Below are 13,568 nucleotides of genomic sequence, written 5' to 3'. Positions count from 1 at the left end.
CCATTCAAGACATATGCATGGGCAAGGATTTATGCATGCCCATGCATGCATAAATGACTAAAACACCTAAAGCAATGGCAACAAAAGCCAAAATAGACAAATGGGATCTAATTAAACTAAAGAGCTTCTGCACAGCAAAAGAAACTACCATCAGAGTGAACAGGCAACCTACAGAATGGGAGAAAATTTTTGCAATCTACCCATCTGACAAAGGGCTAATATCCAGAATCTACAGAGAACCCAAACAAATTTACAAGAAAAAAACAACCCCATCAAAAACTGGGCAAAGGATATGAACAGACACTTCTCAAAAGAAGACATCTATGCAGCCAACAGACACAAGAAAAAATGCTCATCATCACTGGTCATCAGAGAAATGCAAATCAAAACCACAATGAGATACCATCTCATGCCAGTTAGAATGGCAATCATTAAAAAGTCAGGAAACAACAGGTGCTGGAGAGGATGTGGAGAAATAGGAACACTTTTACACTGTTAGTGGGAGTATAAATTAGTTCAACCATTGTGGAACACAGTGTGGTGATTCCTCAAGGATCTAGAACTAGAATCACCATTTGAACCAGCAATCCCATTACTGGGTATATACCCAAAGGATTATAAATCATGCTACTATAAAGACACATGCACACGTATGTTTATTGCGGCACTATTCACAATAGCAAAGACTTGGAACCAACCCAAATGTCCATCAATGATAGAATGGATTAAGAAAATGTGGCACACATACACCGTGGAATACTATGCAGCCATAAAAAAGGATGAGTTCATGTCCTTTGCAGGGACATGGATGAAGCTGGAAACCATCATTCTCAGCCAACTATCACAAGGACAGAAAACCAAACACTGCATGTTCTCACTCATAGGTGGGAATTGAACAATGAGATCACTTAGACACAAGGTGGGAAACATCACACACCAGGGCCTGTCATGGGGTGGGGGGCTGGGGGAGGGATAGCATTAGGAGAAATACCTAATGTAAATGACGAGTTGATGGGTGCAGCAAACCAACATGGCACATGTCTACCTATGTATCAAACGTGCACTTTATGCACATATACCCTAGAACTTAAAGTATTACTAAAAAAACAAACAAACAAACAAAAAGAAATACAGCAACCTGAGATGGTGACAATTGAGTAAAGATGTGAAGGCTGAGGCAGCAGCCATGTGCTTGCTTGGGGAAGAGCTTTCCAAGTAGAGCAAACAGTAAGTGCAAAGGTTTTGGAGTGAGAACAAATCTCAGGTCCCTTTAGTTCCTGGGTTTCTTTTCAAGAAACATCAAGGGGGACACCATGGGAATAGGAGAGAATGAGGAAAGGGCAGTTGGAGAACAAGAAACATCAAGGGGGACACCATGGGAATAGGAGAGAATGAGGAAAGGGCAGTTGGAGAAAAAGGCCAGAAAGGTGACAGAAGCGACATTGGTAGATACTGGTAGATACATATATATTTGAATTAAGATAGGACCTTTTTGCTGATAAATTTGAAAATAGATATCTTCAACAGAAAAAAAAGGAACATTATATGTCAGGTGCTAAATAGTGAAACCAATGAGTAAGAAGTAGAAATTCTGAATGAGAAAGTAAAAATTAAAAATTGATGCTCATATATACTTTATGTCTGATAGTAAAAGTTAGAATGTACCTATTTGAGGCAACTCTATTTTCAACATTTAAAGGAGACAGATGTTATATTTTTGGAAACTTAACTTCATGTGATGGTTTTGGTTTTCATTGAATTCTTATTGAGAAACTGGTGAATATAGGATTGTATAGGCATGTTAAGGACTGAGATTAGTTGTACAATGAATAACGAAGTTGTAGTGGGTGTTCATATGTGATTAAATTGATTTAGTGACCAGTTCTACATGATGCACTGTAAGAACCTCCTAAATTCAACATGATACTTCTCGGTGAAAGTTATTGCCAGAATTGTGTTCTTTCTACCCATGGTCTATTATACGTTGGCTTCTACAAGTGCTTAGTTTGGGATTTATAATAATTAACCTTTATTTATAAGAGCTAACTTTTTGATTTTTCACAGTGTCTGGCTTAAGCAGGCCATGAACTTAGAGTACTAAAGACAATCTAACTAACGTTTCTTTGATATTTGGGATGTGATGTATAAGCCCTGTGCTGTGTAACAAACACAAAAAAAGGTGCTTCCCTTCAAGGGCTAATGATCAACTGGATAAGAGAGATACATATACAACCACTAAAACTTCATATATAATGGAGTAAATGCTTTAACAGCAGTAAAGACAAAACACAATGGAAGGGCCAGGCAGGGAACAAGTAGTTTCACTGCACTAAAGACAGTAAGTCTGCTTCCTTTCATGGGAACCTTGACATATGAATTAAGGGAGTAAAAGAATGTCTGTAAACACCATCTCCCTTGGATAAGTACCTGGATTGCTAATACTACATATGATTCCACCACAAGATCAAGGCTTACATCTAGAGCAACCACTGATATCACAAAGCCAATGATGTGTTCATGTTTTAAAGAGAATTAAATCAAGTAGGCATAACAAGTATGCCTATTTGAAGAGGTAGCAATGCCTCAAGTATTCCCAGATGATTTTCATTAATTTCCCACATTCCTTCTCTCCTGAGTCCAGATCTCTCCGGTATAGATTTATTCCCAAATACTATCTCCAATTTTATATAATATATAGTTTAATATCTATTTCTTTATTGGTTAAGTGTCTTTATCTGCCTCTGGTAATTAGCTTCCTGGGGTTTTCTGTGTGTGTGTTTGTTTTTTTGAGACTGAGTCTTGCACTGTGGCCCAGGCTGGAATGCAGTGGTATAATCAATGCTCACTGTGGTCCCAACCTCCTGGGCTCAAGCAATCCTCCTACCTCAGCCTCCCAAATAGCTAGGACTACAGGTGTGAGCTACCATGCCCAGCTAATTTCTATATTTTTTGTTGAGACAGGGTTTCTCCATGTTACCCAGGCTGGTCTCAAACTCCTGAGCTCAAGCAATCTGTCTGTCTCAGCCTCCCAAAGTGCTGGGATTACAGGTGTGAGCCTCCGCAACCAGTCATTAATTCTTTATTAAAAAATACATATACAGTGCATGTGTAAGTGTACAGCCCAATAAAATCTTTAGGGTTAGGGTTAAATGAACATACCTCTTTAACTAAAACCCACATCAAGAAACAAAACATTATCAACCAACTCTGCAGACGATCCCTTCATGCCCCCACCCCCCACCTCCCAGTCACTACCACTACCTCCCACCAAGGCTCCTGATTTCTAACAGTAGAGATTCGTTCTGCTTTCACATAAATACAGTCATACAGTGCACACTATTTTGCATCTGTATTCCCTCACTGTTATACTCATGAAATTCTTCATATTATTTTGCAAAGTTGAAACATGTCTGTTTTCATCATTCTGTAGCATTCTATTGTATTGCTCTACTACAATTTATCTGTTCTACTGTTGATGGACATTTGTATCATTTTCAATCTGGAGCTATTATAGATAATGCTGAAATGAACATTTCAATACATGTCTTTTGGTAAATAAATGTACACATTTCTATTTGGTAAATTGGTTTGGCAGAATTGCCGTATCACAGTTGATAGATACTTCTAGTAATCTTCCAAACTGTACTAATTTATACTCCTACTAGAAGTTTAGAAGAGTTTCATTTGCTCCACATCCAACTCTTGGTGTTTTCCATCTGTTTCATTTTAGCCATTCTGGAGGATCTGTAGAGGATTATCTGTCTTTTTTCTACTGATTTTTAGTTCTTTATAAATTGGGGATACGAAAGCATTGTCGGTTATATGTCTTGCAAAAAAACCTTCTTCCACTCTCCTAATGGTGTCTTTGGATGTATAGAAGTTAATATAGAACATCTATCTATTTTTTTTTTTTTTTTTTGAGACGGAGTCTCGCTCTGTCGCCCAGGCTGGAGTGCAGTGGCGTGATCTTGGCTCACTGCAAGCTCCGCCTCCCGGGTTCACGCCATTCTCCTGCCTCAGCCTCCTGAGTAGCTGGGACTACAGGCGCCCGCCACCACATCTGGCTAATTTTTTGTATTTTTAGTAGAGACGGAGTTTCACCGTGTTAGCCAGGATGGTCTTGATCTCCTGACCTCGTGATCCGCCCATCTCGGCCTCCCAAAGTGCTGGGATTACAGGCGTGAGCCACCGCACCCGGCCTATTTTTCTTGTATCGTAGTTTTTTTGGGGGTTGCCTTTTGGGTTGTCTATGAAGATTTTGCCCATCCCCAGGTCAGGAGCGAGTTCTACTTTTCCTCTAAAAGGTATATTGTTTACTTTTCACTTCTACATCTGCAATTCATTGAATTGATTTTTTTTAAATCGATGATGTGAGGGTGTTTTTCCCTATACAGATATATGATTGACCCAGAACCATTTTACTGAAACAGGGAATTATTTTTAATTCATTTAAGATGTATTAGAGCTACTGAAATAAGAATCAAATATACCTTATTATCTTAAATATTTCCTATAATCTGAAATCTTAGTTTAAGTGTCAAGTCCACTTTATTTTGGGGTCTAACTCAAATTTCCACCAAATATGGAAGGAATAAGAGAAGAAATAAGTTCATTTCACTACTATTAATCTATTATCCAAATATTAAATTGGAATAGTTCCACCTGATTCTGCATTTTCCATTCTGTCCAGGTGTGGCACTGGTTTTTACATGATTCTCTGTCCAAGAACCAAAATTTTTTCTGGTTACCCTCATGATTGGAATACTATCTGAAATGTAAAAAAGCAAAAATGAATAGAAATATTGGCATTTTTGTCCTAGATTACCACAATTTCATTTGCAGACCTCACTATTGCTGTATGTTATGTCCTTCAAATTCCACTGGAAAGAGTGGTCGTTTTGTAATGCATATATCAATAAACCACTAAACCCAAGTGTATTACCACATCTCTTATGCAGGAATGTGAGGGAAGTAAGATTGAAGACTATGCACTTGTGAAATTCTATAAACAATACACTCAGTTTGCTGAGAAGTGCTATATTTAAATAACATAAGGGTCCTTTTAGTTCTCTATAGTTCCTGGAATTACAAAAACAATGAAAAATTTCATTTCTGAAAGTAAATAGATGACATATAGGAAACTAGTGACATATCACTAATATCTAGCTTTTTCTAATAAAATTGACACTTTTTAGCACAATAGAAAAGATATAAAATATATTATGAACTTTCACAAGACCCAAGAAACCCCCCAAAAATTGTTCCTAAAACAAAACTTTGTCTCTCATCTTTCAGAGTCAGTAGACTCAATGGCTGATATATCATTGTCACATAATATTTGGTTATGTTCTGACAATCAACTATAAACAATTAAAATTTAAAAAATTATGGGAGAGTTAAGAAATGTAAACACTTGGTTATATTATTATAAGAAACCTATGATTAGATAGTTTAGATTAGATTCAAGATGGCAGCAGGGCTGTACCCCTTCCTGGAGGCTCTAGGGGAGAACTGTCTCCTTGCTGTTCCCAGCTCCTGGCAGCCGCCCACCATCCTTACCTCACCTCCATCTTCAAAGCCAGCAACAGCCAGTTCTTCTCATATTGCTTTACTCTGACCTAGTCATCTATCTCATTTGTTCACATGTAAGGACTCTTGTGATTACATTGGGCCCACCTAGATAATCCAGGACAATCTCCATATTTGAAGGTCAGCAGATTAGCAAATTTAATTCTATCTGCTACCTTCATTCTTCATTGCCGTGTAACGTAACATGTCCATAGGCTCCTGGGATTAGGATATGGTCATTGTCACTGGGGAGTTGGGGCTCTGTGTGTGCATTAATCTACCTACCACGACTACCTTTTTTTTTAATCAAAAAGAGAGGGTTTTGTTTGTTTGTTTTTTTGAGATGGAGTCTTTCTCTGTCGCCCAGGCTGGAGTGCAGTGGCGTGATCTCGGCTCACTGCAAGCTCCGCCTCCCGGGTTCACACAATTCTCCTGCCTCAGCCTCCCGAGTAGCTGGGACTACAAGTGCCTGCCGCCACTCCCAGCTAATTTTTTGTATTTTTTAATAGAGACGGGGTTTCACCGTGTTAGCCAGGATGATCTCGATCTCCTGCCCTCGTGATCCACCTGCCTCAGCCTCCCAAAGTGCTGGGATTACAGGAGTGAGCCACCGCGCCCGGCCAAAAGAGAGTTTTTATTAGAAGGCAATTTTCATCCCTCTATCAAGAATTTAAATCTACTTGTTTCATTTCTTTTCCCCAGAGGAAATGGAGAACAAATGAAAAACATATTAAAAATTTGCTTTAGAATGCATAAAATCAAACCAGGTCCTGACCTGATTATAATATATTTTATGTTTCTGAAATAAAAAAAGAAGTGTATATCCAGAAAAGCAAAGCATGAACCTAGAAATGTAATAAAGATCTAGGAAGTGAAATTTGTTGAAATCTGTGTCCAAAAAGTAGATAAATTATTCTCTATTTACAATACAGATGTGCTACATACTATATGAATTTGTTTATATAACATTCTGTAAATGAAAAAATTATAGAAATGAAGAACAGATAAGTGTTTGCAGGGATTGGAGAAGAAGAGGGAAGGTATGACCAGGAAGGAAAGCAGGAGGGAGTTCCACTGTGGTGAGAGAACAGTTCTGTATCGTAATTGTGCTGACATGACAGATACAGGAATATACATACATACATGTGTTAAGAGTATCACAGAATTATCTACCAAGACAAGAAAAAAGAAGAACATGCAAAATTTGGTAAAATATGACTCAAGTCTGCAGTCTATTACTTAACTGTATTATGCCAATCAATTTCTTGGTTTTGATAGTGCACACTGGGAGAAGTTGAGTGATTGGTGTACTACTTTTGCAACTTTTTGTGAGTCTATAGTTATTTTTTTAAGTTGAATTTTAAAATATGTTTTTAAAAAACAACAGAGAAATGAGAGCACAGACAGTTAAAAGTTGAAAATGAGCACTTAAACATCTATCTGCAATGTTTAAGGTAGAAATGGTGAACTTTCAGATTCAATGCTATTCCTATCAAACTACAAATGTCATTTTTCACAGAATTAGAGAAAAACTACTCAAAACTTCATATTGAACCAAAAATGAGCCTGAATGGCAAAAATAATCCTAAGCAAAAAAAAAAAAAAAAAAAAAAAAAGCTGGAGGCATCACATTACCCAACTTCAAACTATATTATAAAGCTACAGTAGCCAAAACCACATGGTACTGGTACAAAAATAAACACAGACCAATGGAACATGATAGAGAACCCAGAAATAAAAGTGCACACCACACCATCTGATCTTCAACAATGTAGACAAAAGCAAGCAATTGGGATAGGGACTCTCTGTTCAATAAGTAGTGCTGGGATAACTGGCTAGCCATATGCAGAAGAATGGACCCCTACCTTTCACTATATTCAAAAATTAACTCAAGATGGATTAAAGACTTAAATGTAAGACCTTAAACTATAAAAATCCTAGAAGAAAACCCAGGAAATACCATTCTGAGTATCAATTCTTTGCCTTGGCAAAGAATTTATGACTAAGTCCTCGAAAGCAATTGCAACAAAACCAAAAATTGACAGGTGGGACCTAATTAAACAGAAGAACTTCTGCACAGCAAAAAAAAAATTATCAATGGAGTAAACAACCAACAGAATGGGAGAAAATATTCATGAACTCTGCATCTGACAAAGGTCTAATATGCAGAATCTATAAGGAAATTAAGTCAGCAAGCAAAAAACATATAACCCCATTAAAAAGTGGGCAAAGGATATGAACAGATGCTTCTTAAAGGAAGACATACAAGCAGCCAACAAACATATAAAAATGCTCATCATCACTAATCATCAGAGAAATGCAAATCAAAACCACAATAAGATACCATCTCACAGCAGTCAGAATGGCTATCATTAAAAGGTCAAAAAGATAACAGATGCTGGCGAGGCTGCAGAGGAAAGGAAACACTTATACACTGTTGGTAGGAATGTACTTTAGTTCAGCCACTGTGGAAAGCAGTTTGGAGATTTCTCAAACAACTGAAAATAGAACTACCATTCAACCCAGCAATCCCACTACTGGGTATATACCCAGAGGAAAATAAATCATTCTATCAAAAAGACACATGCACTTGTATGTTCATCACAGTACTACTCACAATAGCAAAGACATAGAATCAACCTAGGTGCTCATCAACAGTGGGTTGGATAAAGAAAATGTGGAACACATACACCATGGAACAGTATGCAGCCTTAAGAAAGAAATCACATCCTTTGCAGCAACATGGATGATGCAGCTGGAGGCCATTATCCTAAGCGAATTAATGCAGGAACAGAAAACCAAATACCACAGGTCCCCACTCATAAGTGGGCCCTAAACATTGGGTACATGTGGACATAAAGGAACAACAGACACTGGGGACTGTAATAGGGGGAAGAGTGAAGGAGGGAAACAAGGGCTGAGAAATGACCTATTGGATACTATGTTCACTACCTGGGTGATGGGATCAGTCATACCCCAAACCTCAGCATCATACAATATACCCAGGTAACAAATCTGCACACGTACCTCCCAAATCTAAAATAAAATATGAGATTTAAAAAAGAGAAAATGGACTAATTATGATTTAATATTTGGTATAGATATGGGTCAGGTAAATTAGTAAAAGATCCAAAAATTCATTCCAATTCTCAAACCATTCCAAATCTGTAGTTTTATATGTAGTTCTAATTCAAGCAACTAAATAGTTTTATCCTTAATTTAGTAGCGGAAAAAAGGGGGCAGAACAGGCCGGGCGCGGTGGCTCACGCCTGTAATCTCAGCACTTTGGAAGGCCAAGGTGGGCGGATCACGAGGTCAGGAGATCGAGGCCATTCTGGCCAACATGGTGAAACCCCGTCTCTACTAAAACTACAAAAATTAGCAGGGCTTGGCAGTGCATGCCTGTAATCCCAGCTACTCGGGAGGCTGAGGCAGGAGAATCGCTTGAACCCAGGAGGCAGAGTTTGCAGTGGGCCGAGATCGCACCACTGCGCTCCAGCCTGGAGACACAGCAAGACTCCATCTCAAAAAAAAAAAAAAAAAAAAAAAGAGGGCAGAAAAAAGAAAGAAGCATTATTTGGTTTCCATAGAAGCATCAAAAGTTAAATAATTAGACTGCTCTCGAAATGAAGAAAACATAGAAAGCTTAAATTCCCACCCCACGTGAGCTCTGAAGAGATCTGGATCCTGCCCAGAGGAGACTTTCCTCTACTGGTTTGCAAGAAGCCAAACCTCTGATGGGGAACTTTAAAAATAGGGCTCAAACATTTGTCTACTTCAAGATATTCAAGATAATTCCATAAAGCGTCTTTCAAAAATATGTTAACGTTTAAGATATGGGTGTTCACTCTGATTCAAGAAATTTCAAAACAGTCATCCTAACTGTGCCAGGACAAAATGCTGTATCAATAATCATTACACATAGAGAAAAGAAAACATTTTATATACCCTAATGACTTTTTGGTTACCCAGTAAGGGTCTGTAATCAGAAGCAGCAACATCAACTACAGAAAGATGGAGACGCAGCAAAAATTAAGGGCAGACAAGGAACTCGGGATGAGAGTAAGCTAGGATTTGATAAATGAATCTTGCAGCCTCTGGAAGATTTTGAGAGCTGATTGCCATGTTCCTTTTGATAGAGGACTTTAAAATCTCCTGTTAGATCAGTGAAGCTACTGAGGAATAGAACTTCCATTTTCCAATACTAAAACAGAAACAACCACACAAATCTATATTCAAAGCTTGTTCAAAACAGTACATGTTCCTAACTGAAATCTGGCAAGTTCAAATCCCCATCCTGCCACTTACTGTGTGAGTTGAGGAAGTCTCTAAAATAAACTGAGTCTAAATTGCAGCATTAGTAAAAGGGAATTATAATAATGGTTAACATTTATTGAGGGGTTGCTATGTTCCAAGCCTTGATCTGAGTTTATGTATATGGATTCATTTAATAACACTTATTGAAATCCTACGACTTACCTCACAGGAAATGATCAAATGTGAGGGATAAATGAGCTACAAAGTGTAAAAACCCCAGCACTATGTGTGTCTGAAACATACAAGGTACTAAATACTTGTTGGCTTCCTTTCTTTGGTTTTTCTTTTTTGGAAGTTTCCCTCGAAGTGGTTTTAGTATTGAGGCTCCAGCTGACCACACCCTATCAGGGGTCTCTGTTAGTGAGGTTGAAAATATAGTACTGAAGTATTTGCAGAAGCACCCATACAAGGCTAGCAGATAGCTCTTAAATAATTACCACTTTAATACTTCAGACTCCATCAATTAATTATAAAAATAGCTACCCCCAAATGACATCTATAAAATGTTTTGTTATCATAAGAATAATGCCATATAGATGAAGCACAATTATTGCTCTTTTTGGTTATTATAATGATCAACTTTTTAATGGTAGTGATGGCATGTAGATGTACTGATCTTCTTAGTCTTGGTTCTGAGCCCATTAACTAATTCTGAGCTCTGCTCTGCCATGGATGAGCATTCAGATACCTGTAGCAGTAGGATTCATTTGGAATTCACTTTAGAACCAAACCTTTCTTCCCTTCTCTCTCCAATTGACCCTCACACCTGGGGCATTGCCTTTACTGGAAACGCTGACTTCCCCAAGGGTTTTGAGCCTCCAAGTACTCTAGCTATACCCTCCGCAAGGCCTTGATTAGATGTTATATGTTCGGCTGTACATAGAAGCCCACTTTCTCCTCTGTGTAAGCTACTTTTTAAAAGAAAGTATGAGCAGGGCGTGGTGGTTCACACCTGTAATCCCAGCACTTTGGAAGGTCGAGGAGGGAGAGGATTTCTTGAGGCCAGGAGTTTGAGACCAGCCTGAACAACCCTTGTCTCTACAAAAAAGAAAATAAAAAATCAGTGGGACATGGTGGCACGCACCTGTAGTCCCAGCTACTCAGGAGGCTGACACAGGAGGAGACAGGAGTTTGAAGCTACAGTGAGCTATGCACTCCAGTCTGAGTGACAGAGCAAGACCCTGTCACTAAATAAATAAAAGGAAGTAGGGCACCTACAGAAGCTCAGTGAGTTATTTCAGTCCCTAGTGACTTTGTGTCTATTAGAATTTTTTTTAATCATATGAGTTGAGAATAAGAATAAACAGGTTGACAGAGCCTAAATGGCATACATCATAACATTCTTGAAAATTGCAGTTAGTCCTTAATCAAAACCCTTGACACACGAATTCAGTAGCAACTCTTTCTTTCTTTCTTGCCCAGATCTCTAATTGCAACTAGAGGGGAGGAGGTATTCCCTTTTTTTCTCCTGCACTTTAAGATTACCAAATCTTTGATCAGTTTAGCAATTTAGTTTCTCTCCCTGATTCAGCAATTTCTGAGATAGCTCCACATTCCATGTTCTAATAATCAGTAAACATAACGTGAGTTATATTTGTTAAATCACAGAGCTTTGGTGACCTTCAGTCACAAAGTGGTCCCTTGAGGATTTCAATACTTTTGAGCAAGATTATGCAAGTTTAGACCTTTAGGCTAACTACCCAGTTTAAAAGCCCACAACTGAGAACACCTCTTCCATTCTTCTCACCAGACATCCTAAGTGACTCTATTCTTCTAGCATTAGATGTCTGGAAAATAATGTTAGCTCACGTTTTCTGCAACACACATTATACAGAAACATTTTTTCTTTTTTTCTTTTTTTTTTTTTTTTTTTTTTTTTTTTGAGATGGAGTCTCGCTCTGTCGCCCAGGCTGGAGTGCAGTGGTGCAATCTCGGCTCACTGCAAGCTCCGCCTTCAGGGTTCACGCCATTCTCCTGCCTCAGCCTCCCGAGTAGCTGGGACTACAGGTGCCCGCCACCATGCCCAGGTAATTTTTTGTATTTTTAGTAGAGACGGGGTTTCACCGTGTTGGCCAGGATGGTCTCGATTTCCTGACCTCGTGATCCGCTCACCTCAGCCCCTCAAAGTGCTGGGATTACAGGCGCGAGCCACTGCGCCCGGCCTGGAAACATATTTTCGAAGTGCTTTTCTGAGATAAGTAATGTATGTCATTTACATGTTACTAATGCTCAATTCAGAAGACTACTATTAATTTCTAGTTGCTGTGAAAGACTGTTTAATGGATTTTGTTCTCAATGATTGTGACTGCATTTTAAGTAAGAGTTCTATTGTAATTACTGCATCAAGAACTCTTTGGCTCTTCAAATATTAAAGAACATATAGAAATGTATCCATCACAACATCTCCATCTCTAAAGAATTTTAGTATACATCAGTGGCCTTCTCTAGTATAGCATGTCTTAACAATTAGCCAAAAAATTATATGCTAAATAAACTTGAAATTAGCTTTATTTCATAAATCACAGAATTTTCGAGCTCAGGGGACCTAAAGCATGAAATATTCCTCTATCTTTTTTTCTTTTGTTTTTTTGAGACAAGGTCTTGCTCTGTTGCCAGGCTGGAGTGCCATAGGGTGATCACAGCTCACTGCCACCTTGACCTCCCAGACTCAAGTGATTCTCCCATCTCAGTCTTCCCAGTAGCTAACTGGAACTACAGGCATGAGCCACGACATCTGGCTTTTTTTTTTTTTTTTAGATGAGGTATTTCTGTGTTGCCCATGCTGGTCTCAAACCCCTTGACCTTAAACAATCCCCCACCTTGGCCTCCCAAATTGCTGGGATTACAGACTAGAGCCACTGGGCTCAGGCTCTCTTCCATGTTCTTAATCTATTTGAGAACGTGATAAAAGGCAATAACACCTGCAGACTTTTTAAAAAAGAAAGTCCTGATTTAGACCACCTCTTTTATTTTTCAGATGGGAAAACTGAGTTTCTGTAGATTAAGACTTGGCCAAAACCACAGAGCAAGTTCTAAGGCTCAAGGGTGAACTGAAACCTAAGTACCCCCTCACTTGACCAATAGTGGTTTTTATTAGGAAAAAAAAAGCTGTTCTTTAGTGAATTTCTGCTTTAAGCCAGGCAATATTTTGAGATATTTTATCCATATTAGCTCTAAAGTTACAAATGATAAAACCTTACAAGATAGGAATTATTTCCCCATTTTACAAAAACATTCACAATGAGAAATTAAATAATTTTCCCAAGTTCTCATACGTAATTCAACAAGAAAGCCAGGATTTAAATCCCTGAATATCCAAACTCCAAAGCAAAAACAACAACAACAACAAAAAAAAAAACCCCACAGTATTACATTCAGAATAGTATCTTTCATTGGACATAGTTGATTCATCTATGAGGACATAGTTGATTCATCTATGAGAAAGGAACAAACCAATCAAAGTTGAAAAATGAGTAATGTTGAGTAAGTTCTAACCTTGAGCTACATAGTAGTAAAGCCCCCAAATTTCCAAGTACCATATATCACATTTCCTTCTGATCCACAACAAGGTGAAGATAAAGATAGATGCCTATGTACTATTTATGGCTGCATAATAAACTTCACAGAAAATTCTAAATCACATTTCCTATACCCATGACCTTTTCTACAATGCAAAGAGGACT

General features: G+C 38.3%; 1 protein-coding gene across 1 annotated transcript in view; it reads left to right on the top strand.

The window, feature by feature from the left end:
* The window catches only part of DLC1 (DLC1 Rho GTPase activating protein), a 434,041-nt gene that overhangs the window by 336,067 nt on the left and 84,406 nt on the right, over positions 1 to 13,568 (top strand). The window lies entirely within an intron of this gene.

This window comes from Pongo pygmaeus, chromosome 7, assembly GCF_028885625.2.
Source record: "Pongo pygmaeus isolate AG05252 chromosome 7, NHGRI_mPonPyg2-v2.0_pri, whole genome shotgun sequence".
In the NCBI taxonomy this organism is placed as follows: domain Eukaryota; kingdom Metazoa; phylum Chordata; class Mammalia; order Primates; family Hominidae; genus Pongo; species Pongo pygmaeus.
Note: the sequence above shows the minus strand (reverse complement) of the source record. Positions and strands in the feature narration are given on the sequence as shown.